The sequence below is a fragment of the Rattus norvegicus genome, chromosome 8 (assembly GCF_036323735.1).
Source record: "Rattus norvegicus strain BN/NHsdMcwi chromosome 8, GRCr8, whole genome shotgun sequence".
NCBI lineage: Eukaryota > Metazoa > Chordata > Mammalia > Rodentia > Muridae > Rattus > Rattus norvegicus.
Window position 1 is genome coordinate 108656464 of NC_086026.1, and position 14395 is coordinate 108670858.

General features: G+C 45.3%; 1 pseudogene; it reads right to left on the bottom strand.

The window, feature by feature from the left end:
- Positions 1–5406: 5406 nt before the first annotated feature.
- Positions 5407–10091, bottom strand: Ndufs4-ps1 (NADH:ubiquinone oxidoreductase subunit S4, pseudogene 1; annotated as a pseudogene).
- Positions 10092–14395: the final 4304 nt, after the last annotated feature.

Genomic DNA, 14395 nt, shown 5'->3' on the forward strand with positions numbered 1-14395 from the left:
CTGGTGGTTTGAATATGCTTGGCCCAGGGAGTGGCACTATTAGGAGGTGTCGCCTAATTGGAGTAGGTGTGACCTTGTTGGAGGAAGCCCGTCACTGTGGGCGTGGGCTTTGGACGCCAGTCTTCTCCTAGCAACCCTCAGAAGAAACTGTGAGGCCAAAGCAGAGCGGGAAGTGTGAGCTATGGCAGTGGTGCTGGTGTGTGGCTGTAGTTGCAGTGTTCGGAAGGCAGAGGATTGTCACGAGATCAAAGCCAGCCTGGTCTACAAATGCAGTAACTGGGTATAAAACTAGGAACTAAATAGAGGGGAAGAGGTTGGCTTCTCCTAGGAGGAGACTAAAATTCTCTAAACTTCGGACTGTGGGTTATTAGTAAGCTCAATAATTTCAGCCTTTTCCCTCTCCTTTCTTCTTCATTATACCTCTGAGATCAGCTCTCCAGGAGACTGCTCTGCTCTGTCAAAACCCTTCCCAGGCTTGCAGATCTTCAGCTTCACCCCTAAACTCTGTATCTTCTCCCCCTTTTTAAAAATCTATGTGCGGAAATGCTCATAGGTCTTCTTCTGTCATGGCATGGCCCGACCCGAGTAGTCTCACTCTACAGGCCTGGGTTCAATAATTCAGAAAGTCAGCCTTTTACAACCTCCTTCCTCTTCCTTAGCATTCATCGTTTCATCCTCTTCCTCCTCCTCCTCACCTCCCCTCATCCACCCCCTCTTCCTCCTTTTTCTAGTTGAGGTAGAATCTTGCTATATAACACGAGGTCAACCTCTTTCTGTTGTCCCCCAAGTGCTGAGATTAAAAGCATGTGCTATGACTACACAAGATTTCAGTTTATTTTACTGTACACGGTAACTGGATGTGTAACACTCCCATACAACAAACAATAAATAATCCAGTCAGAATAACCGACATTTCTGTCACCTCAGGTACCACATTTGTTTGTGTTGGGAGCAGTCAAAACTCCTCTCGATTAGATATTTTGGGTAAACTGACGTTAACTCTCGGTCAATTCGCTATTGCTGAGAGCGAGGGACAAGGATTCTCACGTGTTTTTAATCCTCATTTAGACAAAGGGATGGAGAACCCTATAACCCATCAGTTTTCAAAGTAGATACATCCCAAGTGTGCAAACTGTGTGAGCCAGGAAAGAAATGATAAATACAGCGGCTTCTCTTATCATTGCCTCAGCCTAGAGGTGCTGTGTGTCTCACGGGAAAAAGGTTATGTAAATGACAGGATGTCTGTAGATGAGTGCCCTGTACAATGGTCACAAGATATGACAGTAGCAACCGCGCCCCCACGGATAGACCTTGAGTGAAAGAAGACTGACTCCCCGGAGTAGGCAGCATCTTTCTAAAGTAAGGAAACAGATGACTGACCAGAAAAGGGCAGAGAGGGAGGAGATCCTGAGCAGCTGGGGACGTGTAGGGCTACTGATGTGTGGGCAATGTTGTGGATGTCTGTTCTAGTCACGAGGTGCTTGCACTACAGTACCGATGGTATTCATATTTTGCCAGTGGTTTTATGCAGTCTGTGTTTCTTTCCACAGCCCAGAAAAAGCATATCGAGTGAGTTCCAAGCCAGTTAGGGGCACATTGTGAGATTCTGTCTCCAAAAACAAAACAAGCCCAGGAGGTGAGGTGTACACATCTTTAATCTCAGCCCTGGGTCGGGGGAGGAGGCAGGGGGATCTCTGAGTTTGAGGTCAGCCTGGTCTACAAAATTCCAGAACAACCAAGGCTATACAGAGACACCCTGTCTGGAAAAATCAACCAGCACACACATACACACACACACGCACACAGAGACACACACACCACAGACACACAGACACATACAGACACACAGATGCACAGATACACACAGACACACACAGACACACACAGACACACAGACACACATACCACAGACACACACACCACAGGCACACACACAACAGACACACACACCACAGACACACACACAACAGACACACACACCACAGACACACACACCACAGACACACAGACACACACATTCACATACATCTAAAAGTGTAAGTCATTTTAGGGTGTGTAGTAAATTAATTTGTATCTCTCTAATACATTACTTTTTTATTACTATGTTAAATACCATTTCTAGAGCTATAACTAGGAGGAAGGGTTTATTTGGGCTTATGGTTCCTGAGAGATAAAAGCCTGTCAGGTAAGGAGGCATGGTAGCAGGAAGGCAGAGTGGTTTGAACAGGAAGCTGAGAAGCCACACGTCAATCACAAGCACAGAGCAAAGAGAACAAACTAGAAGTGAGGAAGTTTGCCAGCTCTCGAAGCCCAGCCGGCCCCAGTGATATTCTTCCTCTAGCAAGACTGGACCTCCTAAGCCTCCTCACAGAGGACCACGAACCACTCAGAGACTGCAAGCCCACAGGGGATATGTCTCAGTTAGGCTATTACACTTGGTTAGTAGAAAGTAGCTTTCTCATTTTGTTTTTATCGACTTCAATTTTCTTCCTCCTGAAATGTCTTTTTAACTATTTTATTCATTTCTCTTTTTTAAAAATAATTTTTTAAAGACTTGTTTATTTATTTTATGAGTACACTGTAGCTGTCTTCAGACACACCAGAAGGGGGCATCGGACCCCATTACAGATGGTTGTGAGCCACCATGTGGTTGCTGGGAATTGAACTCAGGACCTCTGGAAGAGCAGTCAGTGCTCTTAACCACTGAGCCATCTCTCCGGCCCCTTGTTCATTTCTTTATTGGGCCACCTGTGACAAAATAAGTGTCTTTATGGTCTCTTTGTTTTTATGTACAAATTATTTTGCCTCCAAGTGTGTCTGTGTGTGGGTGTTACATTTCCCTGGAACTGGAGTTACAGATGGTTGTGAGCTGCCATGTGCTGGGAATTGAACCTGGGTCCTCTGGAAGAGCAACCAGTACTCTTAACCACTGAACCATCTCTCCAGCTCCGCATTGTTGTTGTTGTTATTGTTATTGTTGTTGTTGTTGTTGTTGTTGTTATTAATGTGTGAATGAGATAGGATCTCAAGAATCCCAGGCTAGCCTCACACTTGTTATACAGCATCAGATAAGCTTAAAGTTCTGATCCTTCTGCTTCCACACCCCTGGATGGAATGATAGGTGTGTGCCACCACGCCCAGTGTCTGAAGTGTTGAGAATCAAATCGAGGGTATTTGCCTTTAAGGCAAACATTCTTCCAGCTAAGTGTCATCTTCAGCACCTTGTTGTGACATCATAACACTGGCAAAGCGTGTACTTTGCTCATATTCAACCCCCACGAGCCCCCTCTTTAGTCCCATCTTCCCCTCTTCTGTTCGAAGGAATCCCACCCACCACACCAATAACACTCTTTCCTTTTTTTAAGTCACTGGGTCTCACTATGTAGTCTTTGGCTGGCCTAGAACTTACAGAGATCTGTCCACCTCTACCACCCTAGCACATGGTTTTAGATTTAAGTATACATTTAAATTTAGATTCCATATGTGAGGGAAAGCATATGATATCTTTCTTTTTTGCGTATTTCATTTAACATGGTAATCAGCACTTCTATCCACTTTCTTCAAAATTACTTTTTTTACTCTTTTTTTTTTTTTTTTTTTTTTTTTTTTTGGAGCTGGGGACTGAACCCAGGGCCTTGCGCTTGCTAGGCAAGCACTCTACCACTGAGCTAAATCCCCAACCTCATTACTTTTTTTTCATGTTTAGATAGACAGGATCTATGTAGCCATGGCTGGTCTAAAACTTGCTGTGTAGACCAAGTTGACCTTGAACTCGGAGTGATCCTCCTGCCTCTCCATTTTAAGTGCTAGGATTATAGGCATCATCGGACCATGTCTAGCATAATGCTGGTATTCTTTTTTATGGTTGTTGTTGTTTTTTTGTTTTTTTTTTTTTTTTTTTTTTTTTTTTTAGTTCTTTTTTTTCTCGGAGCTGGGGACCGAACCCAGGGCCTTGCGCTTCCTAGGCAAGCGCTCTACCACTCAGCTAAATCCCCCACCCCTTGTTTTGTTTTTGAGACAGGGTTTCTCTGTGTAGCTCTGGCTGTAAGTGTTTCTGTCTGGATGGGCAGGTGTCCCGGGACTCGGAACCACACAGCTCTGTTGTGGGACAGTGCCCCAGTGGAAGAGCATCCTGAGACATGGGAGCCCAGGAACCACAGGGCTCTGAGAGGAAGTCTCCTCAGCAGAGTCATTGCAGCTCCCACAGGAGGGTCTCCCCAGCTGAGCTGAGGAGCTTCCTGCTGCTTCTCTTAATTGCTTCTTTTCTTCTTGGCTTCTTCCAAGGAGAAAGTCACATCAGGCAGAGAATCTCATGAAAGAGATATATTGGAGAGTCCAGGGTGTGGATGGACAAATCCATGGACGGCTGTCCTCTGCTCCTACGGCAGACAGCAGGGAACTGGACAAAGTGCTTATATGGGATTTCTGAGGGGGCAGAGCTTCTCAAGGCAGAGATATCTAGAGTGAGAATTGGTGTGATTTCAAGTTCTGAGCTTGGAAGGGGCTCAGGAATTGGTGGAATTTCCTGTTCAAGGGATCTGTGGATTTCCTGCTCAGGAATTGGTGGGGAGGAGGGGTTGTGGGGATCTCAGGGATTGGTGGGGGGGCGGGGGTTGTGGGGATCTCAGGGATTGGTGGGGGGCGGGGGTTGTGGGGATCTCAGGGATTGGTGAGTTTTCCTGCCCAGGGATTATTGGCTTTTTTAAAACCCTTTTCCCTGCGTCAGGCCCATGGGTTAGGGTTGGAAGTCTTTCCTGGCTGACAGGCCATCTCTGTGTGGCTGCTGAGGGGTGGGGAGAAAGGGAAGTCTGGAGAGGAGGTGCTGCCACTATGGACAGCTCCTGAGGGGCAGCTCCCTCCGAAGTGGGAATGGGGGCTCGCCACCATGGACAGCTCCTGCAGCTGCAGGCTGAGATGTGCTGCCATTTCGATAGGAGCCGCCATTTTCTTTTTTTTTTTTAATTTATTTATTTATTATATATAAGTACACTGTAGCTCTCTTCAGACACACCAGAAGAGGGCATCAGATCTCATTACAGATGGTTATGAGCCACCATGTGGTTGCTGGGATTTGAACTCAGGACCTCTGGAAGAGCAGTCAGTGCTCTTAACCACTGAGCCATCTCTCCAGCCCCAGGAGCCGCCATTTTCGACAGCTCCTGTGGGACATTTTATTGCAGAAATCATAGGCTAGGACGGGAAGGAGGGGCCTGCTGCCGCTTTGACAGCTTTTGTGGTGCAGCAGCTTTTGTGGCGTGCCACTTAGGGACTACACTGGCTGTCCTGCAACTCGCTCTGTATACCAGAGTGTCTAAGGGGCTAGAATTCAGAGATCCGCCTGTCTCTGCCTCCCGAGAGCTGGGATTAAAGGCGTATGCCACCGCCACCTGACAAATACTGCTACTCTTTATGACTAAATAAAACCCTATTACGTACACCTGTGTATACCTTACATTCATCAATCTATGCATCTGTAGTCTGGTTCCACATATTGAATAGTGAGGCATTAAACATTGATGCACAGGTATCTCTGTGGTAAGTTGATATGCTGGCTGGTTTTATGTCAACGTGACAGCAAGCTAAAGTCATCTGAGAGAAGGGAACCTAAACTGAGAAGATGGAGCAGTAGGCAAGGCTGGAGAGCATTTTCTTTATTAGAGATTGATGTGGGAGGGTCCAGCCCATCGTGTGGAGGACCTACCCCTGGCTGGTGGTCCTAGGTGCTTTTAGAAAGCAGACTGAGCATGTCACGAGGAGCAAGCCAGTAAGCAGCATCCTTTCACGGCCTCTGTATCCACTCTTGCTCCCAGATTCCTGCAAGGTTTGAGTTCCTTCTGTGTCTTCCCTTAATAGTTTGTGACTGAAGAAGACACATAAGCAAATTAGCCCTTTTCTCCCCAAGCCGCTTTCGATCATGGTGTTTCATCACGGCAATAATTACTCTAACTAAGGCAAGTTGATTTAGAGCCCTCTAGATACATTCTCACGAGCGGCACAGCTGACGTAAGATAGTTCTGGTTCTGATTTTTGAGTAATCTGTGCTACCTACATTCTTGCCAGGTATGCAAAAGGCCTTACTTCCTTGACAGTATACTTTTCCTGTGCTGGATACAAACCTAGGCTCTCATGCATGCTAAGCGATTGCTCTACCACTGAACTGTATTCTCAGCCCATCTGAAGGAATTTTTTCCCCCTGATGACAGCCATTTTGATTAGGGTAAAGTAGAATCTCAATATCACTTTGATTTCCAATTCCCCGAGGGTTAAGGAGATCGGATTTTCCCATGTATTTGTAGGCCACTTGTACTTCTCGTGAGACTATCAAACCATGAACCCACTTATTGAAGAATACTTTTTTTTATATATATAATTTAAAGGTAGCATTTATTAGGCAATTAAGAGGTGCGTTATCCATGGACTATAAACAGTTCATAGCTGACACTTCACGGTCAAGCAGAAATGTAGCCAGCATCAGTATATTTTGTAGACACTCTTGTTCTTTTGTTCCGAGAAAGGTTTGCACCACAAGGCTTGGACTTAGGTCTCGGGATGATCTTCTCTCCCACATCACAGCTCCACCCATCTTTTCCCACAAAGGCGACTGCATCTTCCTTGGCACTGAAGGTTAGAACCAAGCTGGAGAGGGGATCAATCAGCTGTTGACGCCCAACCCATCAAAGGATTCTCCCATCTCTCTCTGGTATCAGACTCCATCTTGCATTTCTTTGTGTCGCTTACTCCAGCCTGCACGTTATTGTGAGCAAGAACAAAGAGCCCGACCTCTCTGGCTTTGATGTGCTCTTCTGCAACACCAGTCAAAGTAGCGATATCCAAGCTGTATGTCCAGAGTTTGAGCCTGTGCTAGCGTCTTCGTGGATGCTCAACAACCTGGATAGAACTCTGGAGGCAGAAATGGCAGGTGTGGCCACTGCTCTGCGCCCCAGCAACGCCCGTCTCAATGACACAGACGCTGAGACCACCGCCATCTTCCTGTGGACAGATGCCGATGCATAATTTTTTATGCTTAATTTTTATTTTGTTTACATAGTCTAAATATTAGTCCTGTTGCTGTGAGAGCATACTTCCGAGAAATAGGGGAGAAACATACCAGCTTACATCCTAGCAGCAGGGGTTTGAGAGAACTGGAGGCCTCCCATTCGTAGTTAAGAGCAGAGAGATCGATGCGAACATGCTCATGTTCAATTCCCTTGTGACACTCTCACGCAGTTCAGGATCCCCTGTCGGGTGCCATCTGCAGTAGGTGCTTCCTCCTTCAATTAATATAATTAAGATAATTCCTGACAGGGATGCCCACACGCCAGCTTGAGGCAGAGTCCTGCATGAAGTCTCTCTTCTCAGGTGACTCTAGGTTGTGCCAAGTTGACAGCTAGAGCTAACCATCACGAATGGTTATTTTTGGAAATTTTTTCTCCCATTCTGTGGCCCTCGTTGTTTGTAATCAGAATTGCTCTAAATACCTGGATTCTCTTATGGGTCCATATGCATTGTAGATTTTTTTCTTTCCTATGAAGAATGCCATTAGGCTTTTCTAATTTTTCTTTCACTTTTGTAAAAATTATATTTTTACACAGAATCTCATGGAGCCCAAGATGGACTTGAACTCACTGTGTAGCCAAGGATAACCTTAAGCTGACTGTATCCCTTGAGTGCTGGAATTGAAAGCGTGTTTACACAGTTTTGGAGACTGAGCCCAGGGACGTGTGCATTTTAGATAAGCACTCTGTGAACCGAGGTTATCTGAGCTCCTCCTACACCACTTCGGATGATCCAGTCACTTTCATGTTATCCATCCTGCTGATTCCTAGATACAGATATTTCCATCTTTTCACGTCTTGTTTGATGTCTTTTGTCAGTCATTTAAGGTTTTCAGTTCGAGGCCACTCATCCCTTTAGGCAGTTTTTTTCCCCAGGTATTTCTTCTTGGGGCTCTTGTGAATAGGATGGCTTTTCTGGTTTGTTTTGTTTTGGTTTGGTTTTGGTTTGTTTTGGTTTTGGTTTTGGTTTGGTTTTGGTTTGGTTTGTTTGTTTTGTTTTGAGACAAGGTCTCTCTATGTAGCCCCAGTGGTCCTGGAACTTTCTGTATAGACAGAGACCCCCCTGCCTCTGTCATTCTAGTTCTAGGACAGAGGTGTGCACCACTGTTCCAGGCTTGCCCTCACACTTGTGACTGTGGGCCTTCCTTTGTGGTGTTTAGGATCCCTCTGAACATTTTCTGCAGAGCTGGCTTAGTGATCACGGATCGTTTCAGTTTGTGGTTCTCTTGAGTGGTTTTTTATTTGCCCATCAATTTTACAACATACTTTTGCCAGATATAGCAATACTGTAGGTGCAGTTGGGTAGTGCCGGGGTGTGATTTATCCCATTCCAGGAGTTCTTGCATTCTAAGATTTCTGGAGACAAGTCGAATGTTATTCTTCAGAGTTTGCTTCTGTAGGGTTGTTGGCCTTTTTTTTTTTAAGTGTATTTTTAATTCATATCACTAAATATAAAGCATTTTTTAACAAAGTTATATGTAAAGTCCTCTTCTGTTTGTGTGTATTTGGAACGCTGGTGTCTTTTGTGTTTGAACATCCATATCTTTTCCCAAGTTTGAATATTTTTCTGCTATACTTTCTCTAATTATCCATGTCTCTGGTTTGAATTTTGGCACTTCTTGCACCCTGTAGGTTCTTAGGTTTGGTCTTTTGACTGTGCCCTCGGAGTTTTGAAAGATGTGTTCATACTTGTTTACCAAAAAAAAAAAAAAATACTTGTTTACCTTCCCCCACGCTTTGTCTCAGTGTAGTGTTTTCTCAGTCCTACCCTCCAACTCGAATCTGCCGTCCTCTGCTTGGTCTAACCCACTGACGATGCTTGCCACTGTTTTCGATGAAGGTTTTCTCTTCCCAAACGTATTCTTTTCAAGATCTGAATCTTTTTGCAATGTCTTGTTCATGTTCTGAAATTCTCATCCATGTTACTGATTTCATCATCTACTTTGTGAATTCCCTTCCTTACTTCATTTAATTGTATTTTGTTTGTTTTTTGACGCAGGTTCTTATGAAGCCTAAGGTGGCCTTGGACTCCTTATAGAGTCAAGGGGGACATTCAACTTATGATTCTCCTGCCATCCCCCTTTGAGTCCTAGATTCTAGGCATATAATGAACCATGCACTTTTAAAAAAATGATTTATTTTTATTTTATGTGCATTGGGGTTTTGCCTGCATTGATGTCTGTCAGTGTGTGAGGGCGTCAGATCTCCTGCAACTGGAGTTATATAGGCAGTTGTGGGTGCTGGGAATTGAATCCAGGTCCTCAGGAAGAGCCGCTCTTAACCGCTGAGCTGTCTCGCCAGCCCCACGGTGGTGCTGAGAAAACTAGAGCTTTGTGCATGGCAGGCAAACATTTAACCAACTGAGCCACGTTCCAGGCTGTCAGCCGGGTGTTTTAATCTTCTTTGAGGTCATCAATCACTAGTCGTTTTGTTGTCGGTGTTGTGGGTATTTTGAGGTAATATCCCACTAGGTAGCAACAATCCCTCTGCTTTTAGCCCCCGAGAGTGCTGGGATTATACAACCTGACTGCTGAGGGTTTTGTATGGCGTGTCTGTATTTTCATTACTTTTGCATTCCTGCTGTGGCAGATTTCAAACCTCGTATACACCGCATCCACACCAGCACTCAGCTTTCCATTAATAACAAAACCGAAACATGACTCACCAGTTAAATCAAAACTACATTCCCACAGTGCGGTCGCAGGAAGACGGAACTGAACCCAAACTGTCCGGGTGTGTGCAGGGTTGCATAAGATGGATGGGAAAAAAGTCACAGGCTTTGGCTCCAATAGCTCGAGTTCAACACACACAAAATAAATTAAATTGTTGTTTTGGATGTGATGTAAAACGTTTTTGAACCAGGTAAGAATTTGGCCATTAAAGGGAAAAATGAAACCAAATCACAACATGCGAAGGCTGGAAAACAAATGCAGCTGAGTTTAGCAACTCTGTTCTCCTGGTTTCCAGGGGTAGTGGAGCAGAGGGGATAGCAGTTGGATTTCTTAGTAAATTTGTCTAAGACAGGTTCACGTGTGGCCCAGGTTGTCCTTAAATTTAATATGTAACCGAGGATAGGCTTTAACACCTGATTCTCCTGCTGCCACCCCGGGAGCACTGGCACATGCTAAGCATGCTAAATATGGACGTTTGTACTGTGTGAGAGGGGATGTCCATGGTCAAGGGTGAGCGTGTGTGTGCCTGTGTACAGAGGGCAGGAGACAAGCTCAGGCGCCATCCTCAGGAGCACTGTCTGCCTCCCGTGAGACAGGGTCTCTCATTGCCCTGGGGCTCCTCCATTAGGTTAGACTGGCTGGCTGAGGAGCCCCAGGGAGCCTCCTGTCTCCATCTTTCCAGCACTGGGATTTCAAATGGAGCTGCACACTGACAATGAGGGCTAATTTTAGTTCTCAGCTTGACTACATCTAGACTCAAGAAAACCCACGCCACTGGGCACGCCTGACTTTCCTCCCTTCCTCCCTTCCTCCCTTCCTTCCTTCCTCTCTTCCTTCCTCTTTCCTTGCTTCCTTCCTTCTCTTCCCTTCCCTTCTCCTTCCCCTCCCTCTCTCTCTCTCTCTCTCTCTCTCTCTCTCTCTCTCTCTTTCTTTCTTTCTTTCTCTTCCCTTATCTCTTCCTTCCTTCCTTCATTTCTTTCTTCCCCCAACCCCCTTTGGGATCTCAAGGCAGGGTTTCTCTGTGTAGCCCTGACTGTTCTGGAACTCACTCTGAAGACCAGGCTGGCCTCGAACTCACAGAGATCTGCCTACCTCTGCCCGCTAAGTGCTGTGATTAAAGGTGTGTGCCACCGTCATCTGGCCATGAAGGATTTCTTAATCAGATTATTTGAAGCAGGAAGACCCAATCAAAAATCTGGGCCACATCCTCTGGTGGCAGCCCACACGCAAGAAGGACATGAAAGAAAGAAAGAAACTTGCTTTTGGCTTGCTTGCCCTCACTTTCTCTGTCAAGTTCATTTATCTTGTTTCTGTGGCCAGTATCATGACCCAGATTCTTTAGGATACAACACAGAAAACCCGCAACTCTCCAGGAGTCCCCCAGAACTCCAGTGCTGATGAGGAAGCAGATATGCCCAGCTTTGTGGACAAACAGCCATGGAATTCTATGCCTTTCCATAGTCAGACACCCATTGCTAGACTACCCAGACTGCACCTTGTAAGACAGCCTAGTAAATCATATATATATTCACATATATTCTATATAGAGTTAGGTTTCTTAAAGGAACAGAACTGATTGGATGAACACACACACACAGACCAGAGAGAGAGAGAGAGAGAGAGAGAGAGAGAGAGAGAGAGAGAGAGAGAGAGAGAACGAGGGTGTTTGGTAAAGGTATTTTGAGCTAAGTTATAAAGACATCAAAATAAATGATATTAGAGAAGCCGGTGGTAAAGGCTTCTCACAGGTCCCCTTGTCACCATGTATGCCAGTTCCTTGTCTTAGACCTGTCCAAGCGTCACGCGTCTCCTGACCGCGAGTTTCTCTTTATTGGCGTTGGAACTTGTGTCTGCCTTATGTCTGCCCAGTTTCTCTTGGAAATATGTCAGTTCCTCATAAAGTATTAAAAGGCGTGGGTGGTATTTTTGGACGCCCTGAGTTTCAACTCTTCCTAGGCTACTGCTAGGCTCCCAAAGCCCGAGGCAGTGTCTGGAGAGGTGCTGTCCAGCAGAACTTGGGGGTGATGATGGGCACAGTCTATGCCCACATCATCTAAGCGATAGCCAGTGGCCACAGGTGACTCTGAGTACCTGGAATGTGGCCAGAGTAGCTAACTCAAATCTTTGAGACAGAGTTTCTCAGAGTGCCTCTGCCTCCCAAGTACTGGGATTAGAGAGGCCACCATCGGGCCTGACTGATTGGCTTTCTTTTTAATTAGCATGCAGAGTGCTGGGTTTTATTGTGGCATTTTTACACAGATGTCATTTTATTTTCATTTGGTTCCCTCACATCCTTGGGTGTCCTCCCCATTACCTTCCTTCCCCAAGTACCTCCCTCGGCTTTCTTCTTACACTTCTTCCTTTTTGTCTTCTCCTCTGCCACCCTTTTTGTTTGTTTTTGAGACAAGGTCCAGCCCTGACTGGCCTAGAGCTTGCTATGTAGACCAGGCTGGCTTCAAACTCACAGAGACCTATTTGCCTCTGCCTCCTGAGTCCCAGGACCAAAGCCACCATGCCTGGCTGTGATCCTACTTCTTAAATTCCTATATAAAGATTTAATACACACACACACACACACACACACACACACACACACACTGTAGCTGTCCTCAGACACACCAGAAGGCATCAGATCTCATTACAGATGGTTGTGAGCCACCATGGGGTTACTGGGATTTGAACTCAGGACCTCTGGAAGAGCAGCCGGTGCTCTAACCACTGAGCCATCTCTCCAGCCCAAATTCCTATATAAATTGCTTAAGATTGCACTGGTTGAATTATTTATAAGGAATCTCATATTCCATTTATGACTTTCACAGGCAGAGGGCTGTTCATTTGAGCCACATAAATTTAGTTAAAATATATATATATATAGGGCTAGAAAAGAATTTTAAAAATTGGTACAGAAATTAAAAGCCAAAAACCCCGAAGTCTAATCCCATAGATTCCACTTAAAAATTCTAGTGCTTGAGTATGAAATTGGGAGCAATGGGCAATGAAAATAACCCACTTAGCAAGAGGCAGTGATTCTTCACCCCAGCACAACAGAGGCAGCAGTACAAAGCCCATGTGTTGAAGTTTACTCTGTTCTGGTCTGGGCTCACACACAAGGCTCGGCAGAGTTCAGCATATCTCTGAACAGGATACGTGCTCTTATGGTAGCTTCTTGGTGGAAGAGTAATTAACTTCTTGTTTCGTTTTGTTTGTTTTGTTTTGTTTTGTTTCAAGACAGAGTTTCTCTGAGGAGCGCTGGCTATCCTGAAACTCGATGTCTAAACCAGGCTGGCCTCAAACTCAAGAGATCCACCCACTGCTGCCTCCTGAGTGCTGAGATCAAAGGCATGTGCCAACCACGCCCAGCAGAGTAATTAATTTCTGCTGTTCACTTGTCTGCATACAGGCAGTGCTATGCAGTAATCTTTTCTACTGTTCTGAAACTCCTAGGTGTGTGACCGAGAACATCATGGAATTGCTCTCTCTGTAGGGTAACAAACCACACTGGGACACTTACACACTGCCTCTTCTTGAGTTTGCCTGTGGCTGGGGATGGGGAGGGGACACTCCACTCTGTCAGAGATACCCTTAAGGTTTGTCACCCCACCTGAAGATACATCTGGTCTGTTGTAGCCTGGGTTTTCACAGTAAAGCTCTTTTTATTATGTGTGACGTGGCTATTGTGAAGCCAAGTGGCTGGGGTCACCAACAAAATCTCTTGGTTGGAAGTCATGGTGATGAAGTCAGTAAACAAGCAGTGAGAGCCAGGTCTATGGCAGCGGTATTGGGGTGGTTGCCCCTCAGAAGACCCTCAGCGGACATTTCAGCCATGTCTGTCTTCTGCTTTATTGAGCTCTCTGATGCTGGAGCAGAGGAAGTGGCAGGTTTACTAGGATGCCAGGGGTGAGACTTTGGGGTCACCCCATCCTCAGATACTATCAGTAAACTCAGGCTCATCGGGCGGAGCTTGGTATGATAGAAACATTCCTTTGGTCTGTTGGTGTGCTACCTCAGGTAAATGGCTATCTCAGGTGAATGGCTACCTCAGGTAATGGCAACCTCAGGTGAATGGCTACCTCAGATAATGGCAACCTTAGGTGAATGGCTACCTCAGGTGAACGGCTACCTCATGTGAACGGCTATCTCAGGTGAACAGCTACCTCAGGTGAATGGCTAACTCAGGTGAACGGCTACCTCAGGTGAATGGCTAACTCAGGTGAACGGCTACCTCAGGTGAACAGCTACCTCAGGTGAACAGCTACCTCTTTACTTTTCCCCCAGGGAAGGTAACTTAGCAGATGTAAACAGGCTTGCCATGTTCTTGTATTTTTGTCATCATGCTATTACTTGAATAAAATAAAGGCAAACTTTAGAAATGCATTTTAATCACATTGTTATGTGACAGTATTTGATGTTTTCAGACAGAAAAAAAAATTGTCATCACCATGAACCACCTGCTTTAACATAGAAAAAAATACGAAATACCCAGAAACAGCAGACATTTTATTTTGCAGTGTGTACTACAGTGGAGGTTTTTGTTCTGTCATGTTCTTGATCTAGGTCTCTATATTGTTTTCGATTTCAATTTAAACCATTTTTATATCATTTAAAAAATGAATTACGGGGGTTGGGGATTTAGCTCAGTGGTAGAGCGCTTGCCTAAGAAGCGCAAGG